Consider the following 18492-nt stretch of genomic DNA (forward strand, 5'->3'; position numbering starts at 1 on the left):
TTTTCGTCACACTACCACACCGTGCTGGGGTACGCAACACAACAGCGCAATGAAAAAACCACAGCCACTTTTTCAAAAGCACCATACAGCTGAGCCGATGGTTTTTCCGGCAGGTATTTTGCATGAATTGAATCGTGATGATCTAATAAATCGACTGATATTCTTCTTTTAGAGTTTTGAATAGGTTTAAATGGATAATCTGGTGGCAAAGCTGAGCATAATTTTTCTTACGCACACTACCAAGCCTTGAGGTAACTTGAGCCTTAAATATTTGTGGTCACGTTTTTCTTTGAAAGAGATGTGAGTCCGTTAGTCTCGGTCCATTTGTTGATGGCCGATATCTAGGGTCCAGATGGTGAAGTCACCGCTCTGCCATCGGCGATAAGCACTTAGTACGAGTAAAGACCGACGGAAAATAAATACGATAAAATAATAATAATTTTATTTCACTTATGCAATCGACATTAAATTTGGAATAGCGTAACATCATCATGGCGAATCGTTGTCTACTGTGCATTCCAAAGCTTAACGCTTATCGACATTGCATTTCAGCCACCAAATCTTGCCTCAAGCGACCACTCGAGTTATACCGTCCTTGGCACTTGAGTCTCCACTAATGTCAACAAATGTCACTGTACCTTGAACAATAAACAATAAAATATGGTTTTCAACTCATATTTTCCCAAACAATAATCTAATGAAAACAAAGCGCGAAGATCAAACTCAAGATGACATCGCGTCAACCAACCGACAGCGAGCCAGCCAGCGGCCCGCGCATTCGAATTTAACACTCTGATCAAACAGCGATTGAACGCGCAACAAGACAACTGTTTAGCGCTCGCGCTCGCTCGTGTATGTTTACATTGCAATCAAATATTTATTTGTATGTTTCTCGCCAAAATTACAGTCGTCGTCATACCCATAATTCAATTCGCAAAAAAATCGCAGGAAAACAAAACGCACGATCTTCCTGTACTGAGGATTATTGGAATTACTCTCCGATTCTGAGTAGATGCACTAAAAGTATGTTTGGGTATCTCAACTCATATCAATGTAAGCCCAGATTAACATGTGGAATGACCCTACTCCTGAAATACAGTCGCATACACAACTTGGATGGCAAAAATAACACGTGTTTATACGGAGTGTAGAAGTCTAAAGTTCAATGACCAGTTATGTTTTTGCAAGATAACAAAAAAATAACCTAATCAAGCATGCCAATCAATATTGTCACAAGTTGGTCAAAGCTCATTTCAAGCTCATACGCCAAGGTAAAGCAGCGGAAAATGGTCCCCCAAACACCGTCTGATAAATGGGGCGGGAAGGTTTAAAGTATATTTCGAAACAACCCTGACACTCGATTAATTCGAACCATTACGGAAATACAACCCTTATCAGCGAGATTCAGAAGCCAGAGCTGAAGGCCGTTGTAATCGGTCCGTACATCGTCATCGTCGTTGTCGTTGACGTCGACAACCGTCGGCGTCGGTGTATGAACTGACTTCGTTACTCGCAGAACTTTGAACGATTATAATTGAAATTTATGGAAATAGAACACCAGCCGCGGGAAGATTAGCAATGAGTGAATTTCTACCGTCCTACCTCCAGGATTGGGATTTTGTTGCTTTTATTGTCGTTGACTGTAAATTACTAGGTATACAGTAAAGATGCTAGACTCGCGTGCGGCGGTGCTGATTTCGGTAAAGTATCACTAACGATCGGCTGTTCCGGTTGTCGGACGTGGGAGTGACACAATCAACTCCAAAGTAGCAACAATTTGTATGATGGAAATCGCAGATACATTGCACTAATAGTGTGCTACAAAAATTATCTGTTGGTTTTATATTGCGGCCATTTAATCGGATCGCTCAGACAGGTTGTCACCTTACACCGATGTTTCGAAATACCTACCGCTGCATTGCCTAGTCGAAAAATCGATTTGCAATCGAAGTGATTGATTTGCATTTTTCAAAACAAAAAAAAAATCATTTTCGCGGTTGACCTCGGTATGTTTTTTTTTCGTGCAAACGCAGGTAGCCTGCAATTAGTTTTGCAAAGACAGAGTTTGCGTATCGATGCGGAATTGTTTTCACATGATTATGCATACGATTTGAAAATATTGACTGGTGAGAACGAACGAGCCGCATAAATGGCCAGGGAAGCCATACTCTTGTGTCTATAAATATTGATTTTGCTGCTACTGCGATAAGGTATATTTTACATTTTTTTGCGGTAACGGCGAAGAAAAGAGGAGAGGGACACGGTGCAGCAGGTGTGATGGAAGCTTTGTGCAACTAATTAATAACTGAGAACTAGGGAGTATGGTGCTATTAAAAATGGTTTCACTGAATTTTCAAAACTACTTCGTAAACAGTTCTTAGGCAAAATTTGACCTCAATCGAACATGATTAAGGGGTACCAAGGAACGAAAATGTTCATCAGTTCAAAACCACCTTTGATATTTTGTAAATCGAACTTGTTTTTTGATGCCAGATGTCTTAGAAATATATGACATGTCCTGAAAAAATCATTTTTAAGATTTTTTTTTAAATTTTTTTAATCAAGATGAGACTTGAGTTCAGAAATGCAGTCTTTTGATGTCAATATTCTTAGAATAGCCGTCGATATCGTTAGACGTCTTGAAAACAAACTTTTTTGAAAAAGAATTGCTTCTTTGCGGCCATTTAAATGTTCATACCTTCGAAAAAAATAATCTAGACATGCATACAAAAACATAAAAAATGCATAACAAAACTCAAGTTACATTCTATGGTTGTGTATTCGGTTAAAATCCCGTATTCTACAGACGTGCATAAAACTTGCTCTATACAAATCGCGGATAATCCCTGTTGCTCCGTACGACCATGAGGCAGGAGCATTGAAGGAAGCAGCCTATAGAATGCTTGGTGAGTTTGAAAGAAGAGTTCTGCGTACAACACTCGACGGAAAATTTTATGTCACAATTCGTAAGCAAGCGAAGCAAAAATCTGGTTTATTACTTTGCACGATAAGATCGCGGAAATTGAATCAGTACCTATATTGTTTGCATGTTGCAGTGATATCCATGTCTAAGCTGACCAACTGTAGGCTTGGAAAACTCCGTACAGTTTTCAGCTCAAAATTGAGAACACAAAAGTTGATTTATTGGGCTGTTTAGTAGTTCTCACATTCCCTATATTTTACCTCTGGCGATTGCATTTTTACAAAATATTTTCTGGATTCAGTATGAGTGATGGAGCACATTAAGTAAATGTCAAAGTTTGTGTGTTCTGAGTATTGTTATTTAAATATAATTAGTTTGCCGTCAAAACCTAGCTCGATCATTCCACGACATCGGAAGCTTTTGAACAATTCAGGAAAAATGTTTTCTATTTAATATTTTCCATATCAAATAATCAAAATGAACTGAATGATATGATGGAATTGGAAGGAGATGATTTTCGGAAGGCTTGGCTATGAAAACTCTTGGAAAATGTTCCACCTGGCAAGTACCAAAGCGAAAAAACCCACAGCTGTAACTTTTGATATTACTTTAAAAAATATAATTCAACTAGAAAAATGGCCCTTGAACATAATTGTAGCATTCTTATGTCCACGATCTCGTAATAATGAATATGTACGGATTTATGAACGATATCTCAAGCGCCAACACACAAACGCAATCTTGAATCGTACTCGTCCGGGAGTTCCCACTTTAAAATACGAAACCTATATACACTAGACAACAAGTCTCAAGGTGCCATAGTTAAAGACTTCAGTGAGATGGGGGAGCTCACTTTCTTTTTTCATCTGAACCGTACGCCTAAAATCATACCACAGTATGACGGGCCGCGTAAACATTCGAAAGCCGCACGTAAACGGCTACAAGGTTATATAAACGAATTCAAATACGTGAAGCTATACACACACCCACGCGATCAAACACGTTAACGTAAAAACGCTTGTAGCCTTCACGGTAAATTAAATCTAGTAACGCACGTGAACATGGAATCGCCATCATTCGCGCAAACCCCTCCCTTAATTCCTAGCAGCCTAGGTCCATGCCTTCCATCTTGGTCTCAAAAAATTCAAATGCACTAGTAATCTCAGGGCGTTATCGCCGGATACTCCAGTGATATGGGGGAACTCATCCCTAGATAAAAAGCGTACACTCAAAATCGCCGTTCGTACAAACATTCAATAGCCTACGTGAAAATGCAAGAATTTACTCGGTTGTTCAAAAAAAAATTATACACGCGGCACACAGACGCTCACGCTTCAAAACCGTTAAACTACAAACGTTTGAGCCCTGCGCAATAATACAACTCTCGTCACAAACGCGAACATACAATTGCGATCATCCATGCAAACCAACGCCCGCGAGGGCGAATGACCTATCGAGGTTAAAGTCCCAATATACACTAGACAACAAGTTTCAAGGCGACAAAACCGGCCATTCTAGTAATATGACGGAACTTAATCTCTTCTTGCATCTAAACCGTAATTCAAAATTAAACGTCAGACTCGCGGTTTGCGTGAACATTCAAGAGCTCACGCGTATATCCAAGTGACCAAAGGGTTTTGCAATCGAATTTACACGCGAAGTTACATACTCATTAACATACGCGACAAACAAACGCCTACGCTATCAAATACGTTAGCATACAAACACTCGGATCCTTTGCGATCATCCACACACTGTTACACCAGCGATCTCGCAAACATGAAAAATATCCCGGTGATTAAGTGAACGTTTTAGCACTTCCAAATTTATAAACGCAGTCTCAAGCGTAAACATATACTTTCAAAAAACGTTACCGTACAGCTTCACTTTTTAACCTATTTCACCCCTGATCAAACCTTTTAAAATAGAAGCCCATTTCAAAACATTAACCTGCAAGATGGCATCATGAGAATAATGGTATTAATTCTTATCGTAGCGAAAGGCATATTCTAACTACTTGGTCAAAATAATTAAATCGATTTTGTGTCAAATTTTAAAGTATTTTCAAGGAACAGAATGTAACGAAAAGCATGATTTTTTAGAATGTTTCATAAGCAAAGTTTCGCTTAATTTCCATTATTCGCTGTGTGCCGATGTAATTAGTTTGTGGCGTCACGTTTGTTTTTGGTGTGTTGCTCAATCTTCATCGATAAAGGAACGTACACCGATTTGGCATATTTGGTACATAATTAAAGAGCCATGTAGTGCAAATGAAAGAACCAGGCAAATGATAATCGAATGAAATGAATTGCGCTGAATTATGTCGCTAATAAGAAAGAAATAGTTTCTCGCATTCTTCGAAAACAAGAATATCATCGATACTGAGGGCTTCAGTACCATGGCACCGATTCTCACAAAACGGATTTCTAGGAACCTTCGACTTCGAGCCAGCTATCCAAATTCAAAAAATATAACCCAACTTGCGTGAATGGTTTAAATGACAGGTCGGGACGGATAGTAGATAGACAGATAACTGTTCATTTGTTTATCTGTGCTAGGGACAATTCAAAAAATATTCTTGTTCCCAGAGCTCAGAAAAAAACTCAAATTTCGATTTTTTTACTCTCATTTACTGGTTGCCTATTACCACCAAAATCGCAGTTTAGATCCTGCTAAACTAGTTCGCGACCATATTTAGGACTGGAGGTATCTAACGGGGAAAAACGATCGAAAATGGCGAGTGAAGCTAAGCAATCATGCGAAAAAAATTCCCCCAGAGACGAGATTCGAACTTGCAACCTTTGAGACTCCGACCCAATGCATTAACATTATTTTGTTGTTTGTGTAAGAATTTGTATTTTTCCGGGAGTACATCTACTTCCACTAAGCTCGGAAATTCCGCACAAATTCCGGACAAATCCGTACAGGTATTTTTTCCGGACATGCGTCGGAAAATCCGTACAGTCCTCCCAAATTCCGTACGGTTGGTCAGCTTATCCATGTCCAAGCGATATTTGGGTATATCAAACGGCCTTGGTGCGACTTCCCGTAAAAACAGAAAATGTCGTATAGCTGATATTGTGAGCAGAGTCACGATAATATCACCAATCGGTGAGCGTAGCTGTAATGTGTCGGAAGCATGTACGCACAGGTCAAATTTATAACGAAAAATTTCAAACGAAATATCTGAGAAGAAGATCCCAATGAATACAATCTGATGGAATTAGGAAACACCGGTAGGTGAAAAACGAAATCCGTTGTTTTTGTAATAACAACCAAGCCACGCTTTCTTAATGAAATGGAGAAGCTAATCACATTGCATGAGCTTGCATTTCCCTATATCAATTGGGCTACAAGATCTCATTATTACAGTGAAGACCTGTTTTTATCAGTCCCATGGTGAATTTTAGGCTGATAAAACTGGCTGATTGATAATATCGGGACATACATTTTGCTTTCTTTTTAAGAAAACGAAGATCTTAAAATATTCTTTTGTAGTCCTTAGATATTGCCTCATAACCTTTCCTGATTATTTAGCTTAAACCCCCTCTGACAGCGCAAAATTAAAAAAAAATGAAATTTTTTTTTGCGCATTTCGGATCTCTACGATAAGAAAAATATGCTCACGAAAGGATTTACTCGAATTCAACTTGGTTCGTTTGCTAGAGCCCATCAAACTACACTGAAACCTCCTTTTACGAACCAAACCGGGGGTTCGTAAATTGAATTAGTTCGTAAAAAAAGTGTTCGTTATTTGGGATTTAGTTCGTAAAAACAGTTTGCTTCACGTTCTTATTAATATTTGTTGGTTGAGTAATATTCTCGATAACCCTAACAATATGGGTATTTTTGGAACGGACTTGACAAGTAGATGCTGAAAATGGACAATTCGAACCTTCTCGAAATCCAAGATGGGGACTTCCGGTTGAGCAATATTCTTGATAACGAACAATATGGGTTCAATTTCCGTCATGTACTCGTCAACCGTATCCCGAAAATACCCATATTGTTGAGGTTATAGAGAATTTATCTAAACCAGAAGTGGCCATCTTGGATTCCAAAACGGCTCAAGACATCGATTTCCGTCATGCACTCGTCAACCCCATTCCGAAAATACCCAACTTATATTAGTAACAATTAATTAAGAATACATAACTTCATGCTGTAATGTACGAACTCAAACTTTCCAAAAGGAGTTCGTTATTTCGAATTTAGTAAAAAAAAAGTTACGTAAATCGAATATTACTTAAAAAAAGAGTTCGTAAATGAAGGTTTCAGTGTACCAACTATCACTTTTCATATGGAGCTGATAAAATCGGGTCAAAAAACTGATAAAATCGGGGGTAGATAAAATCGGGACTTCACTGTATAAAAATATAATCTTACTTTGAACAAGCACAATATAAGTATAATAACAGCCAAAGAAGGACACATGCTAGTGAACTCGGGTGATTCGTAGTTATGCTGCCTAAGCTCGACCCTCATTAGCAGAAGACAAAGATTAAGCCCGTACGATATTAAGCCTGTTCTAATAACCCTGCCACTTCTAGTTTTTCGATCTGTTTACTTAACATGCTTGCTCTCACTTGAGTACTATGGCTCTAATTTTCATAACTTTCCCTACCCAGTAATCTCTAGCTAATTGAATGTCGTTAAAATCTAGTTCACAAGTTTATGAACATTATTTATTAAACCAAAGGTTGACTGATTCCTGAACATTCATTGATTTAGGAACATTAGTTCACAAAATTTATGGACATTTTCTCGTGAACTATTTCACGAAACTCGGAAATTTTTTCATGAATCCATTCATTCCTCGTGAACTAATTCATGATTCCTAATCTATTTTTCACGATCCAATAAATATCCGTGTTCATGAAATAGTTAAAAAAATCATGAAATATTTTTCATATTTTCATGAACTGGTTCATAATTTCTAGTTTAATAGTCACGACTGACCATGCGTACCCGTGAAATAAATCACAAAATTATAAAATATTCATTCAAGGTTCTTGAATCCTAGTATACTGCCTAAGATCGCAAGTTAGTCCCATAAAAATAGGAAATCCCATGGAAAATGGGACAGATATGTGATTATGAACAGTATAATAGTACCGACTTACCGTTTATGCTCGTAAAATATTTCACGGAATCATAATATATTATTTATGTTTTTGTAAACTCGTTCGATACTCCTAGTACAACAGTCACAACCGACCATTCGTGCTCGTTAAATTTTTCACAAAATCATGAAATATTAAACATAAATTCGTGAACGAGCTCACGATTCCTAGTATGATTTGCGATCTATTTTGTGTGTTTGTAATATTTAGAATATATTCCCAATATATTCATTTTAAATTTAATGTAACATGGTGAAAATAAAATTTTCACACGAACTCTTTTACAAAAGTTGGAGTATTATTCATGGAATCATTTTTGTTCCATGTACTTTTTCATGAAATGTCGAGCTGCTAGCGACCGGTAGTAGGTACGAGCATTAGATATAAGAAAACTGTCAGGACCTCGAACATCGTTATTCATTTAGGTTCGTGTCTTGACGGACTTCGTTGAGCACCACAAATCCTGTTCGTGATTAAGTGCACAGAACAAAACTGCTGATATCATGAACATGAGTCAATTTCGAAAGTGAGCTCTACAATAAAATATAACGATAACGTGAACAAAAATTTCAAAAAATGTGACTAGGATTCTGAAATCATAAACATAAATAACAAAAGTAAAAAATCACAAAAATGCCAAAGATCGTCACTAAGATTTTGAAATCAAGAACATAAATCTCTAAGCGTGAATAATGAAAATCATGACAAAGTTCCTAAAATCATGATCATAAATCACATAACTCATGATTAAAATATAGAAAATCGACACTGGGATCGAGATCATGAATACGAACCACTCTAGACATGGCTAAAATATGACGATAACGTGAATAGAAATTACGAAATTTGTGACAAAGATCCTGAAATCATGAGTACAAATCTCGCCAATCTGATAGAAAAATCCGATAGTAAACTCAAGCATAAAATAGCACATTAACGGTCACAAAAATCGCATCGATTGACTATCGACTGTGTATTCCCAAATTATGAACAAGAATCATAATAAAAACTAAACATGTCCAGGGAACAACAACAGTAACCCAACCAAACATTCGAGTGTAACGCCATGTACATATTCGGGGCGAGCTAGTTTATTAAAAACACAAATAGATCTATGAAAACGAGGTTTATTATTCATAATTTCAGGAACTTGGCGTAAATCGTTCAGCTCACAAAATCTTTTGTTCATGAATTTATGAAAGGATGTTTTCCGTGCACTCTTTATAAAAACGGATGCTGCGACAAAAATGAATCGAAATGTATTATGAATCAACTGCTCCGTCATCGATGCTATTGGCAAACATGAACTGGAGAGTTTGCGAGGATTACACGCATAGCGACCACTGGCAATCCTGTACAGTTTTGGTCAACGATGCTAAGCGACAATACAGAGACCGAGAGCCCGCGAGCGGGAGTGCAAAGTAAAGGGATTTGACAACGATTTCTTCGTGGAAGCGCTGCAGGCAGCGAGTGACTCCTCTGACATAAACGCGAAAGAGTTATAAGAAACGCTAGCAAGAGCATACCACAATGCCAAGAACACTAGATCCAGGAACAGACAACGTCCAGCATACTGGTGGAACGAGGAGCTCGGAGCCCTCAGCGCTAGCTGCCTTAGAACAAGAAGATACGCTCAGAGAGCACCGAAGCTGAAAGAAAGGAATGTAATATAGGGTTATGAGCCCATTTTCGCCATGTTTTTATTATCACCCTACCCATTTGAAGCCGTTGGTTAGAGCAGTGTCTGCCATCTTTGTTTAATTCGATTCGAGTTTTCGTTGTGCTCAAACACGAGAATTTCACTGTTTTCAGCGCTTTTATGTTATTATATTGGTTCTTAACAACGAAGCAAAGCTTTTGATGTAAATTTTTACGCATTCCATTAATTGTAGGCCGAGAAATTAATAAATTAGTGAGGCACCCTTCTTAGTATGGTGAAAATAATCACTTTACCCTATTGCTCCGCGCCCCGATGAAACGCGAGATAAAGCGAAGTAAATTGATTTGCTTTAAAGAGTTGTACCAAGGTCCTGACGCCAACCTCTGGCGCAGACAGTGTGACGATAACGAAGATCAGAGGGCCCATGACGCCTCCGCAAATGTTCCCTGATGAACTGAATGTTATTGTAGAAGGGCTCTTTCCGGATTATACCACATGGCGAGGTAGCCGAAGTGATACAAGTCTCTAACGAGGAGCTCGTCGCATTGGTAGAGGGGTTACGTGAAGAACGCAACATCGCATCGACAGCGGCAATCCAGACACTCCCAGATACTTTCAGAAAAATGTTCCAAAAGCTTCGAGATGAGGGCCACTTCCCTGATAACTGGAAGATACAGAAGTTAGTGCTACTGCCTAAACCAGTCTAAACCTAAGCTCGGAAGTTAAGTTCGGATACCGAAAGGGCAAGTCTACGATGGACGCCGCGTGGATAGTGATCGAGAGAGCCGAACAGAAAAGAAGAGGAAATTGATACTGTGCCGTGATAGCGAAAGACATCAAAAACGCGTTCAAAAACGCAAGCTGGGAAGCCACAGCGAAATAACTGCAAAAATGAAGGTCCCTAGCTGCCTGTGTTGAATTCTAAGGAGTTATTTCCAGAAGCGGATCCTGATCTATGAGACAAACAGGGTACAAAAATCGCTTAGAGTTGCGGCAGGAGCCCCGAAAAGCTTCATCCTGGATTCAACGCTTAAGCTGCCTATGCGCGTAGAGATCGTCGCGTCGGGTTCGCGGACGACATTGTAATAACGGTACTGGGAAAAACGCCGGAAGAGGTGGAAATGTTGGCGATGGAAGCAAACGACAGGATTAGAAACTGGATGTAAAAAGTGAAGTTGCAGATAACCAACCACAAAACGGAAGTATTGGTCAGCAATTGTAAAGTGTATGCAGTGATGGCTAGCGGGGAGCATGTCATTGTCTCGAAGTGGGCGCTGAAGGTTATCAACGCTTTAACCAGAATTAAGCCAAACAACGCCAGGCCTAGCAGTAGCATGAGGCGTCTTCTGGCTAGCGTATCATCATCAATACTGAGGTGCGGCTGCCCTGTCTGGATTTCGGTGCTGGAGACACAGTGGAAACGAGTAAAGCTGAGTAGAACGTTCAGGTTCATGACCATGCGAGTTGCGAGCGCGTGCAGGAGTATCTCATCAGACACAGTCTGTGTTATCGCTGGAATGATCCCTGTCGGCATCATCCTAGTGGAAGATAACGAATGCTATAAGCGGAAGTGGACTAAGGGAATATGGAAAAGACTGACTCGATGGCCAAATGGCAGCAAGATTGGAATTCGTCGGGAAAAGAAAAGTTGATCACACTAGTCTTCTCAACCTGGGCAAATTGAAGGCTTTGTGAATTAATGTTCTATCTGACCCAGTTCCTATCTGGTTATGGTTGTTACAAACATTACCTACTTCGGTTCGGACACGCAGTGTCACCCTTTTGTCCGGGGTGCATAAACGTCGAGGAAACACCGGAATGTGTGGTCCTAGTCTTTCTTAAATTCGATGCATCGCGAAGAAAGATGACTTCGCTTAACGTTGACAACATTATGTCAGAGATGTGCCGAGAGTAGGGCACATGGAATGCCGTCAGCAGAGTAGTGACACTAATATTGTCGGAACTTCAACAAAAGTGGCAAATAGAATAGCAGAGTATGAACAAGTTGTTAGTCGGTTATAAACCCTGCGAGTGTGGCCATTAAAGGAACACGAGCCAAGTATTTTGGCTCCCTTGGGGGACGGGTTCACGTCCACAAGGGATCTAGCGACGGTCATATGTGTACTGGTTACGCAGCGAGGGTTTGCCAGCAAGCTGGCTCAATGTGTACAGAAAAGGCAACGGGTTCAAGGATAGCTGACAGCTACTTACAGTCACACTAATTCGGTTGACGTTTCATCGAAACGGTTTAGTCGGTAGGCTTACTGGAGAAAGAGCTGCAGTACCACGGCCAAGTCGGTAGACGTCTCTTGAAGATTCCCTCTCGACAAAAACACATACACACCGAGATTTTCCGTACTCGACGAACTGAATCGAATGGTCGGTTAAGAAGTTCATTTTTGGAGCAATTTATATATCTTTCTATCGAGAAAGGCAAAAAACACGTCCCGTATATCCGAACTGTGAAACGTGTGTGCCAATAGGCATATTATCCTACGTATTTACGAAAGGCCGAAAATATTTTGGCATGAGAATTCCAACCCAATGCACACACAAGTATAAAAATAACACAACGTAAGCTCACAAGAAGCGCACACACGTTGCACCTTGCAGTGCTGCACTCAATCCAGAGCCTTCCTGTCCTCCAACATTGCAGATCGTGTGTACCCGGCTCGATCCTTTCGCATTTCTATACTCGTTCGTATATGCAAGATTTCCGGTCCAACAGCGAGGAGGCGGGTGCAAGTGGTACTAGTACCCGAAAGGTTCGTACACGGTTTGGCTGTGTGCGGGGTAATGCCAACACTTCCAAAGGTCCATAGCGATTAGCACTTGTTGTACCGCCCGGACGTTACAATCATGATGTTGCTGGTTTGACATGCGAGCAACGAATGATGCAAACAGATACCTCTATTTGTAAGCTATCGTTTGTTATTGATCCATTTAGGTGCTTACTATTGGCGGCCCTGCCAGAAAAAGTTGCTTCAGGCGGAAATTTGAAAATACTCTAATTGGGTTCCCGTGAATATGTGCATCATACCTAAGGAAGTCTGCTAATCTGTCAGCTACGAAAAGTCGATTCTTTGCTTTAACCGTTAGAATTATTAACAGAGAACAATGTTTTTCAAAATTTCGTGCACAATTACAAGAATACGGCAAATGCTATGGATACAAGTAAAACATTGTTTTGTAGATAATTTAATTGCGACTGAACTAAAAAAATGCATTAAAAAAATCTCATATTATAATGTTATTAACGCATTTAGAGCTACAAAAAAGGCCGAAAACATGACCACTTTATTTAAAAAAATACTAAAATACCTAAAATTTCAACTTACAAACACCTTTATCCTGTGCAGAAAAGCCTTCCGAATAAGGAAGTAGTTTACTTTTTTGTTGCAAGTAAAAATTCCCACCTGAATCTTGCACGGGGTTTGAGTTGTCCGTGGTGAGCTTTGGTGAGAGATTGTTTATAAATCCACTATTTTTTTCTTATTTTGACATACAAAAACTTATTTTTTGTTCAATAAATATATGTTCAAAAATACGTAAAATTCGTTAATTTGTTTCTCTTGTTGTTTTCATTTAAAAAAAAATCTTTTAAAATACCTTTTTTCTGAGCAACTGACGAGAAGTTTAAGCTACACGAAATAACAATTGGTTATTTTTTATTCATCCACATATAGGTACAAATAAATTATAATCCAAATGTTTAACATTTACTTGTATAATCCAACGATAACGGTTCGTGCAATCCCTTAGGGATGTCCCTTCTTTCACGGAACATTCCACGTAACGAAGAGAGGAAGAATGCTTCAACACTAAAAATTAACTGCCAATGTTTTTTTCGATGCACATGTAAACATAGAGTTTCAAATGTTTTCATCCATAACTTGCGAGTTCTGGGTTATATCGGAGCCAAGAAAATTCGCCTAATCTCCTAAGTAGGTAAAACCAAATTTGGTAAAACTAAACATTCGAAAAGGTAGAATGTTATCGTAATTAATATGGATGTTGATTTTTTTGTATCCAAAGGTTCGAAAATAAAGTGGTTTATTAAATTTGTAATTAAGGGGCCGTTTTCACCAGCTCAAGAGTTATAAATTAAAAAACCGCAATATTACGCTAATTAAAATATTCTATATCAATAGACTCTCTAATCTATTGTTCAACATCGCGCTCGAATGTGCGATACAAAGATCTGATGTGCAAAGTAACGGAACTATCATAACTATCATAACGAGATGCGTTCCACTTTGTTCTATGAAGTGGTTATATATGTTGTGCTTGGCCAAAAAAACGGATTTTTTTGGATATATTTAAAATACATGTTCTCAATAATGTATACTTAAATTTACATGGCGAGAATTATAACTCAAATTACAGATCTTAATACCGCTACATCAGAAGTGTCTTCGAACTTCAAACTTTGAACGCGATTATCTCGGTATTAACTTTATTGAAAAGTGATCTCGCGGAGACCAAGATATGTCAAATACTCTTGAACTAAACGATCTGAAATTTTCAAAGGTTATTTATAATCATAATAGCCAGTGATTCAACAAAAAAATTTCAATTTGAATAATTATTACTAAACTTTTCAAACAAAATCAAATAAAAATGCTTTCAACCAACCTTTTTGGAAAAATCCTCACCATTCTCAACCGATGTTTTAGAAAAGATCAACTCTCGAAAAAAAATTCTCAGAACCCTTAAATCACTGAAAACTTCTATTAACTAATGAGTTACCGAAACCCATAATTTTCATTTTATCCATTCGAGAGATATCGTGGGAACCGAAAGCGATGGAAAGGAGCATTTTGGGGCGAATCCCTAATCTCCGTTGATCATGAAAATTTTTTGTTGAAAAAAAAAATTGAAATTTTATTAGAACTTTGTAATATTCACAATCTTATATTGAAAATCTTGTTTTATAAAATTTTGCTATCATAATTCGTGTAAATTATGACCCCTTAATTCTTAGAGAGACATTTTTATGTAAGCAGTTTTGTTCATGAAAAACACATTCCTTATCAATTTAGTAAAGCATGGATTGGCGTTTCGACTTCATCTCATCAGTATGTGGCAGACCGACTGGACCCACACAGATATATTAAAAAAACGGAATCTGTATTCATGCAAACTGCTTCCAATAAGTTCACTATAATCCCAATACCCTACCCGCCAAAAGTAAAAAAATACCTACACAAATGCTCTACATCCTTGAGCTTCCACATCACCTCATTACAGGTCAATCCTCTTATCTTCGCGCGGTGTCGATTTTTCCCCCTGTTATCAGGTCAGCACGAATTGGCACGTCAGAAAGTGTACATAACTAGAGCACGGGAAACGAATGAAATAAAAAATTCCTAACCCATGATAACGGTTTTGCCGAAAAATGAAGCGGTGTGTCGTAGTCGCCAGTCGATCGTCGGAACGTTCTTTACAAGCTCGAATCGCTCGAAACGTGCTCGCATTACGGGGCATCAATTCGCCCCGCATCGTCACTCACAAAGCTATTGATTCGTCGACCTTTTCGCGGTGCAATTGCCTCCTGACAGGCCCCGGCTGCTGCTGGCTGGATTGATTATTTGATTAATTTGCGAAAAAGAAAACATTATCGCTACCGCCGCCGGTACCAGTGAATGTCAAGGTACGGCAAGTTGCCAACGCAGTCGCTTCTGCTTGGAGTCGTCGGTTGTCGGTTGCTTGGATGGTGGTTCGTTGGCCGGTCAGTTGCGAAGGTGGACACAAACTGCATAAGTCGGCGAGCTCGTCATCGCGTGACGGCCCCTTTTGGTGGAGAGCGCTGTTCAGTTGCATCGGGACACTTCGATAATTGATTTGTGTGGCTGTTTGACAAATTGCGATTGGTTTTGTGCGCGATTATGTTGTTTTCGTTTCGGATCATCCTGATTACGAGTGATTAGTTCGAGGCCTGAAGACGTCGTGTTGGAGGTTGGGCGTTCGCGGGATTATCCGAGTTTATTAAGAAGGATTAAAATTCTTCGGAACAGTGTATGTGGGATCAATGTGAACCAATTAGCGTACCAGATATGGTAAGTCCGACTAGGATTTGGATGTAGACTACGGATATGACGGGACCACATGTGTGAAATGCTTAGTAGTGGAAGAACTTGTGATCAAAGCGTATTTCCATGAATCGCAAATGAAATCGCCAAAATCACTAACAGTCAGCCAATGCAATTAGCACTTCGTTATTGAGTTATGTCATAAACACTTACGCCGTAGTGGTATCTCCAGGAAAAAATACTCATGCCGCGTGCTTCATTTGTTTTACGGGTTTCACACCGTGAAGTGGTGGAAGCGACGAGCAAACAATTTGCTGAACCTCTGGACTACGTACTATACTGTCTGACCGCGTGGTATCTTTCCACACTAAATTAGTTTACAATCCAGTGGCGAAGCGAGGCGGTGATTTTGGGGAGTTTATCTATTAACTTTTCGACTGCGCAGTGCAATGAATAGAAGCAAGGGCAACTGAGATCTTTATTGTGAAATGAATTAAATGAAAAATCAATGAAAATTTAAAAAAAATGAGTCTTGCGTATTAGGGCAAAAATTGGGGTACTCGATTTAAAATTTTATTTCGTTTTTTTAAATACTGCAGGATGCATGACGAATTTTTGCTGGAAATACTATGTTCTGGAAAAATTAGAACAGTTGATCATATTTGCAATGAAGTGTTTATGGTTCATTTTCTTTTGTAACATATGGTAATTTTTTAATATTTAATTAAAAACATCAGCTTTCTATAATTGCCGTGATTTAGTCTCAACATTCATGAATTGACGCCTGCATAGCATAACTTATATCCAAAACCGAAAACCCGTGGTATTAAACCCATCTTTGCTGGAATCTTTTTAATATTTTTTTTCTACTCCCGCTCCGTTCGGCGTATTGAAACGGAGCTTGTATATATTTCTTCCAGGTGAGTGTGTACGGTAGTCTGTCACTTCCCCAGGCCTATAAAACATTGTCCTTTCCGACACATTTAGCGACCGAACTATTTCCTTTACGCCTGCATTTACGCGCAATAAAGCGACAACTACGTACCGATTGCTCTCTTGTTTGGACATTTTACGTTTACTCATTACCTGGCTCATTACTGTTTATTTACATCTGATACCTGACAGAATGAGCTATCCAATGCTGCCAAAATCTGAATCATGTTCCGCAACCGGGAGAAATTGCTATTCGAAACATACTGCCAAAATTTGTTACGAACCTTGTAGATTTGTTCGCATTTTCAAAAAGTTTGCAAATTTACATGAGTCAGCTCTTATCAAAAATTACTTCTTTTGGTCATAATTAAGAAAGGTTTTTTTATTTTTTGCTCGCATGTAGCACAATTTTATAAAAATAAACAATTAGATCCGAAAATTGGGAATTTGTCTAAAGTAACTTATAGTGCCTTACTGCTTTCTCGTTCTGTTCCAGTGAGCACCATATCTCAAAAACGAGCACTCTTTGAGTGTATTTTCCCAAATTTTCATACAACACTTTAAAGCGCTCCACGCCTTCCAAGAGTAGTGATAACTTTAAATCATGATTACCGTAAAACTATTCAACCGGTCTTGCTGGCAATAGTTGTTCGATTAAACAACTATCGTTAAATTCGATTTAATTTCTTTTCTTTTAACTGAAAAACTAAGAATATCGTTTCTACTCGAAGTGTTTCACCTTTGCTTTCAATAAACATCCCACTTCGCAACCAGTTGTCAGCATCTCGCAACCCTTGAAATCCTACTTAGCTATATTTATCTTTTTGACATTCACTTATTTGCGATCCTGACTTTCGCTATTACAGAAATCCAACACGGTTCTTTGTTGTATTGTCTCTTTTTGATCGAATTGCTGTTGAGGCAGGTTTCGATATAAGCGAAACTTTAAAATTACTCGACTCTATAAATATAAGCGGTACAACTCCTTTCAACGTCAGTCTTGTGTATGTTTTTATATATTTACTATGCATAAATAACTTAGAAAATAATATTGGAATATTTTTTCAGTGCAACAGTGATTTGCTAAAAAATCACATAAAATACAAGACGTTTGAAGATGCCTTTAATAAATAAAAATTAATAACTCCAATTCAAACAGAGGAGTATCCCCGGTATCGTTTCGGTAACCACGCCCTGTATCTCGATGTTATTAGCTTGAACGTAGACACAATCCGACGTAAAGCGACCATCGCAAGCAACCATAATTGATTTCATCAGTGATCAATATATCTTGTACACTCGGAATACCAAGGGGGTAAAAAAAATGGGAACGCTTACTTTGACCGGTCATATCTCAGCCGTTACATAATCGATTTTAAATCTGTCTTCACCAATAGAAAGGTACATCTTTTGTGAACACGTCTAATTAAAAAATAGAAGAATAGAGTTGTCTACCGTAAGTTACAGTAAAAAGAGTATAACAAAGTCAGTGAGAAAAAAATGGGAACGCTTCTTTGACATGCCATATCTTAGCTGTTTGCTCATCAATTTTATTTCTCTCTTCACCATTGGATAGGTAAATCTTTTATAAAATCAGTGAAAAAAGAATGATGGAAAACAAATTTGTATAACCGAAGTAATTGTAAAAACAGTAATTGAGAGTCAGTACAGACGAAATGAGTTTTCCTGTTCAAACAATCGTATCTCGACCGTTTATCAACCAATTTCAATTTTCCTTACACCAATGCAATCCATAGAGCTTCTAGACTTGTAATATATGCAATAAATAGTAGATTTTCAAAAATTACTATACTTTTCGAG

At 38.6% G+C, this 18492-nt stretch overlaps 1 protein-coding gene across 5 annotated transcripts in view; it reads left to right on the plus strand.

Moving 5' to 3' along the window:
* LOC131678720 (chondroitin sulfate synthase 1) overlaps positions 1 to 18492 on the plus strand; it is an 83826-nt gene that overhangs the window by 28769 nt on the left and 36565 nt on the right. For 2 of the 5 annotated variants that reach the window (XM_058958999.1, XM_058959037.1), the window contains exon 1: positions 14932 to 15765. The exons of 1 other annotated variant lie outside the window; for it this stretch is intronic. The gene's annotated coding sequence lies outside the window, so the exon portion shown is untranslated. Of the gene's footprint in view, positions 1 to 14931; positions 15766 to 16423; positions 16444 to 16510; positions 16659 to 18492 lie in introns of those variants that run through there. 2 more of the 5 variants (XM_058959031.1, XM_058959015.1) reach the window with 2 other exon arrangements.

Source organism: Topomyia yanbarensis, chromosome 1 (assembly GCF_030247195.1).
Source record: "Topomyia yanbarensis strain Yona2022 chromosome 1, ASM3024719v1, whole genome shotgun sequence".
Lineage (NCBI taxonomy): Eukaryota > Metazoa > Arthropoda > Insecta > Diptera > Culicidae > Topomyia > Topomyia yanbarensis.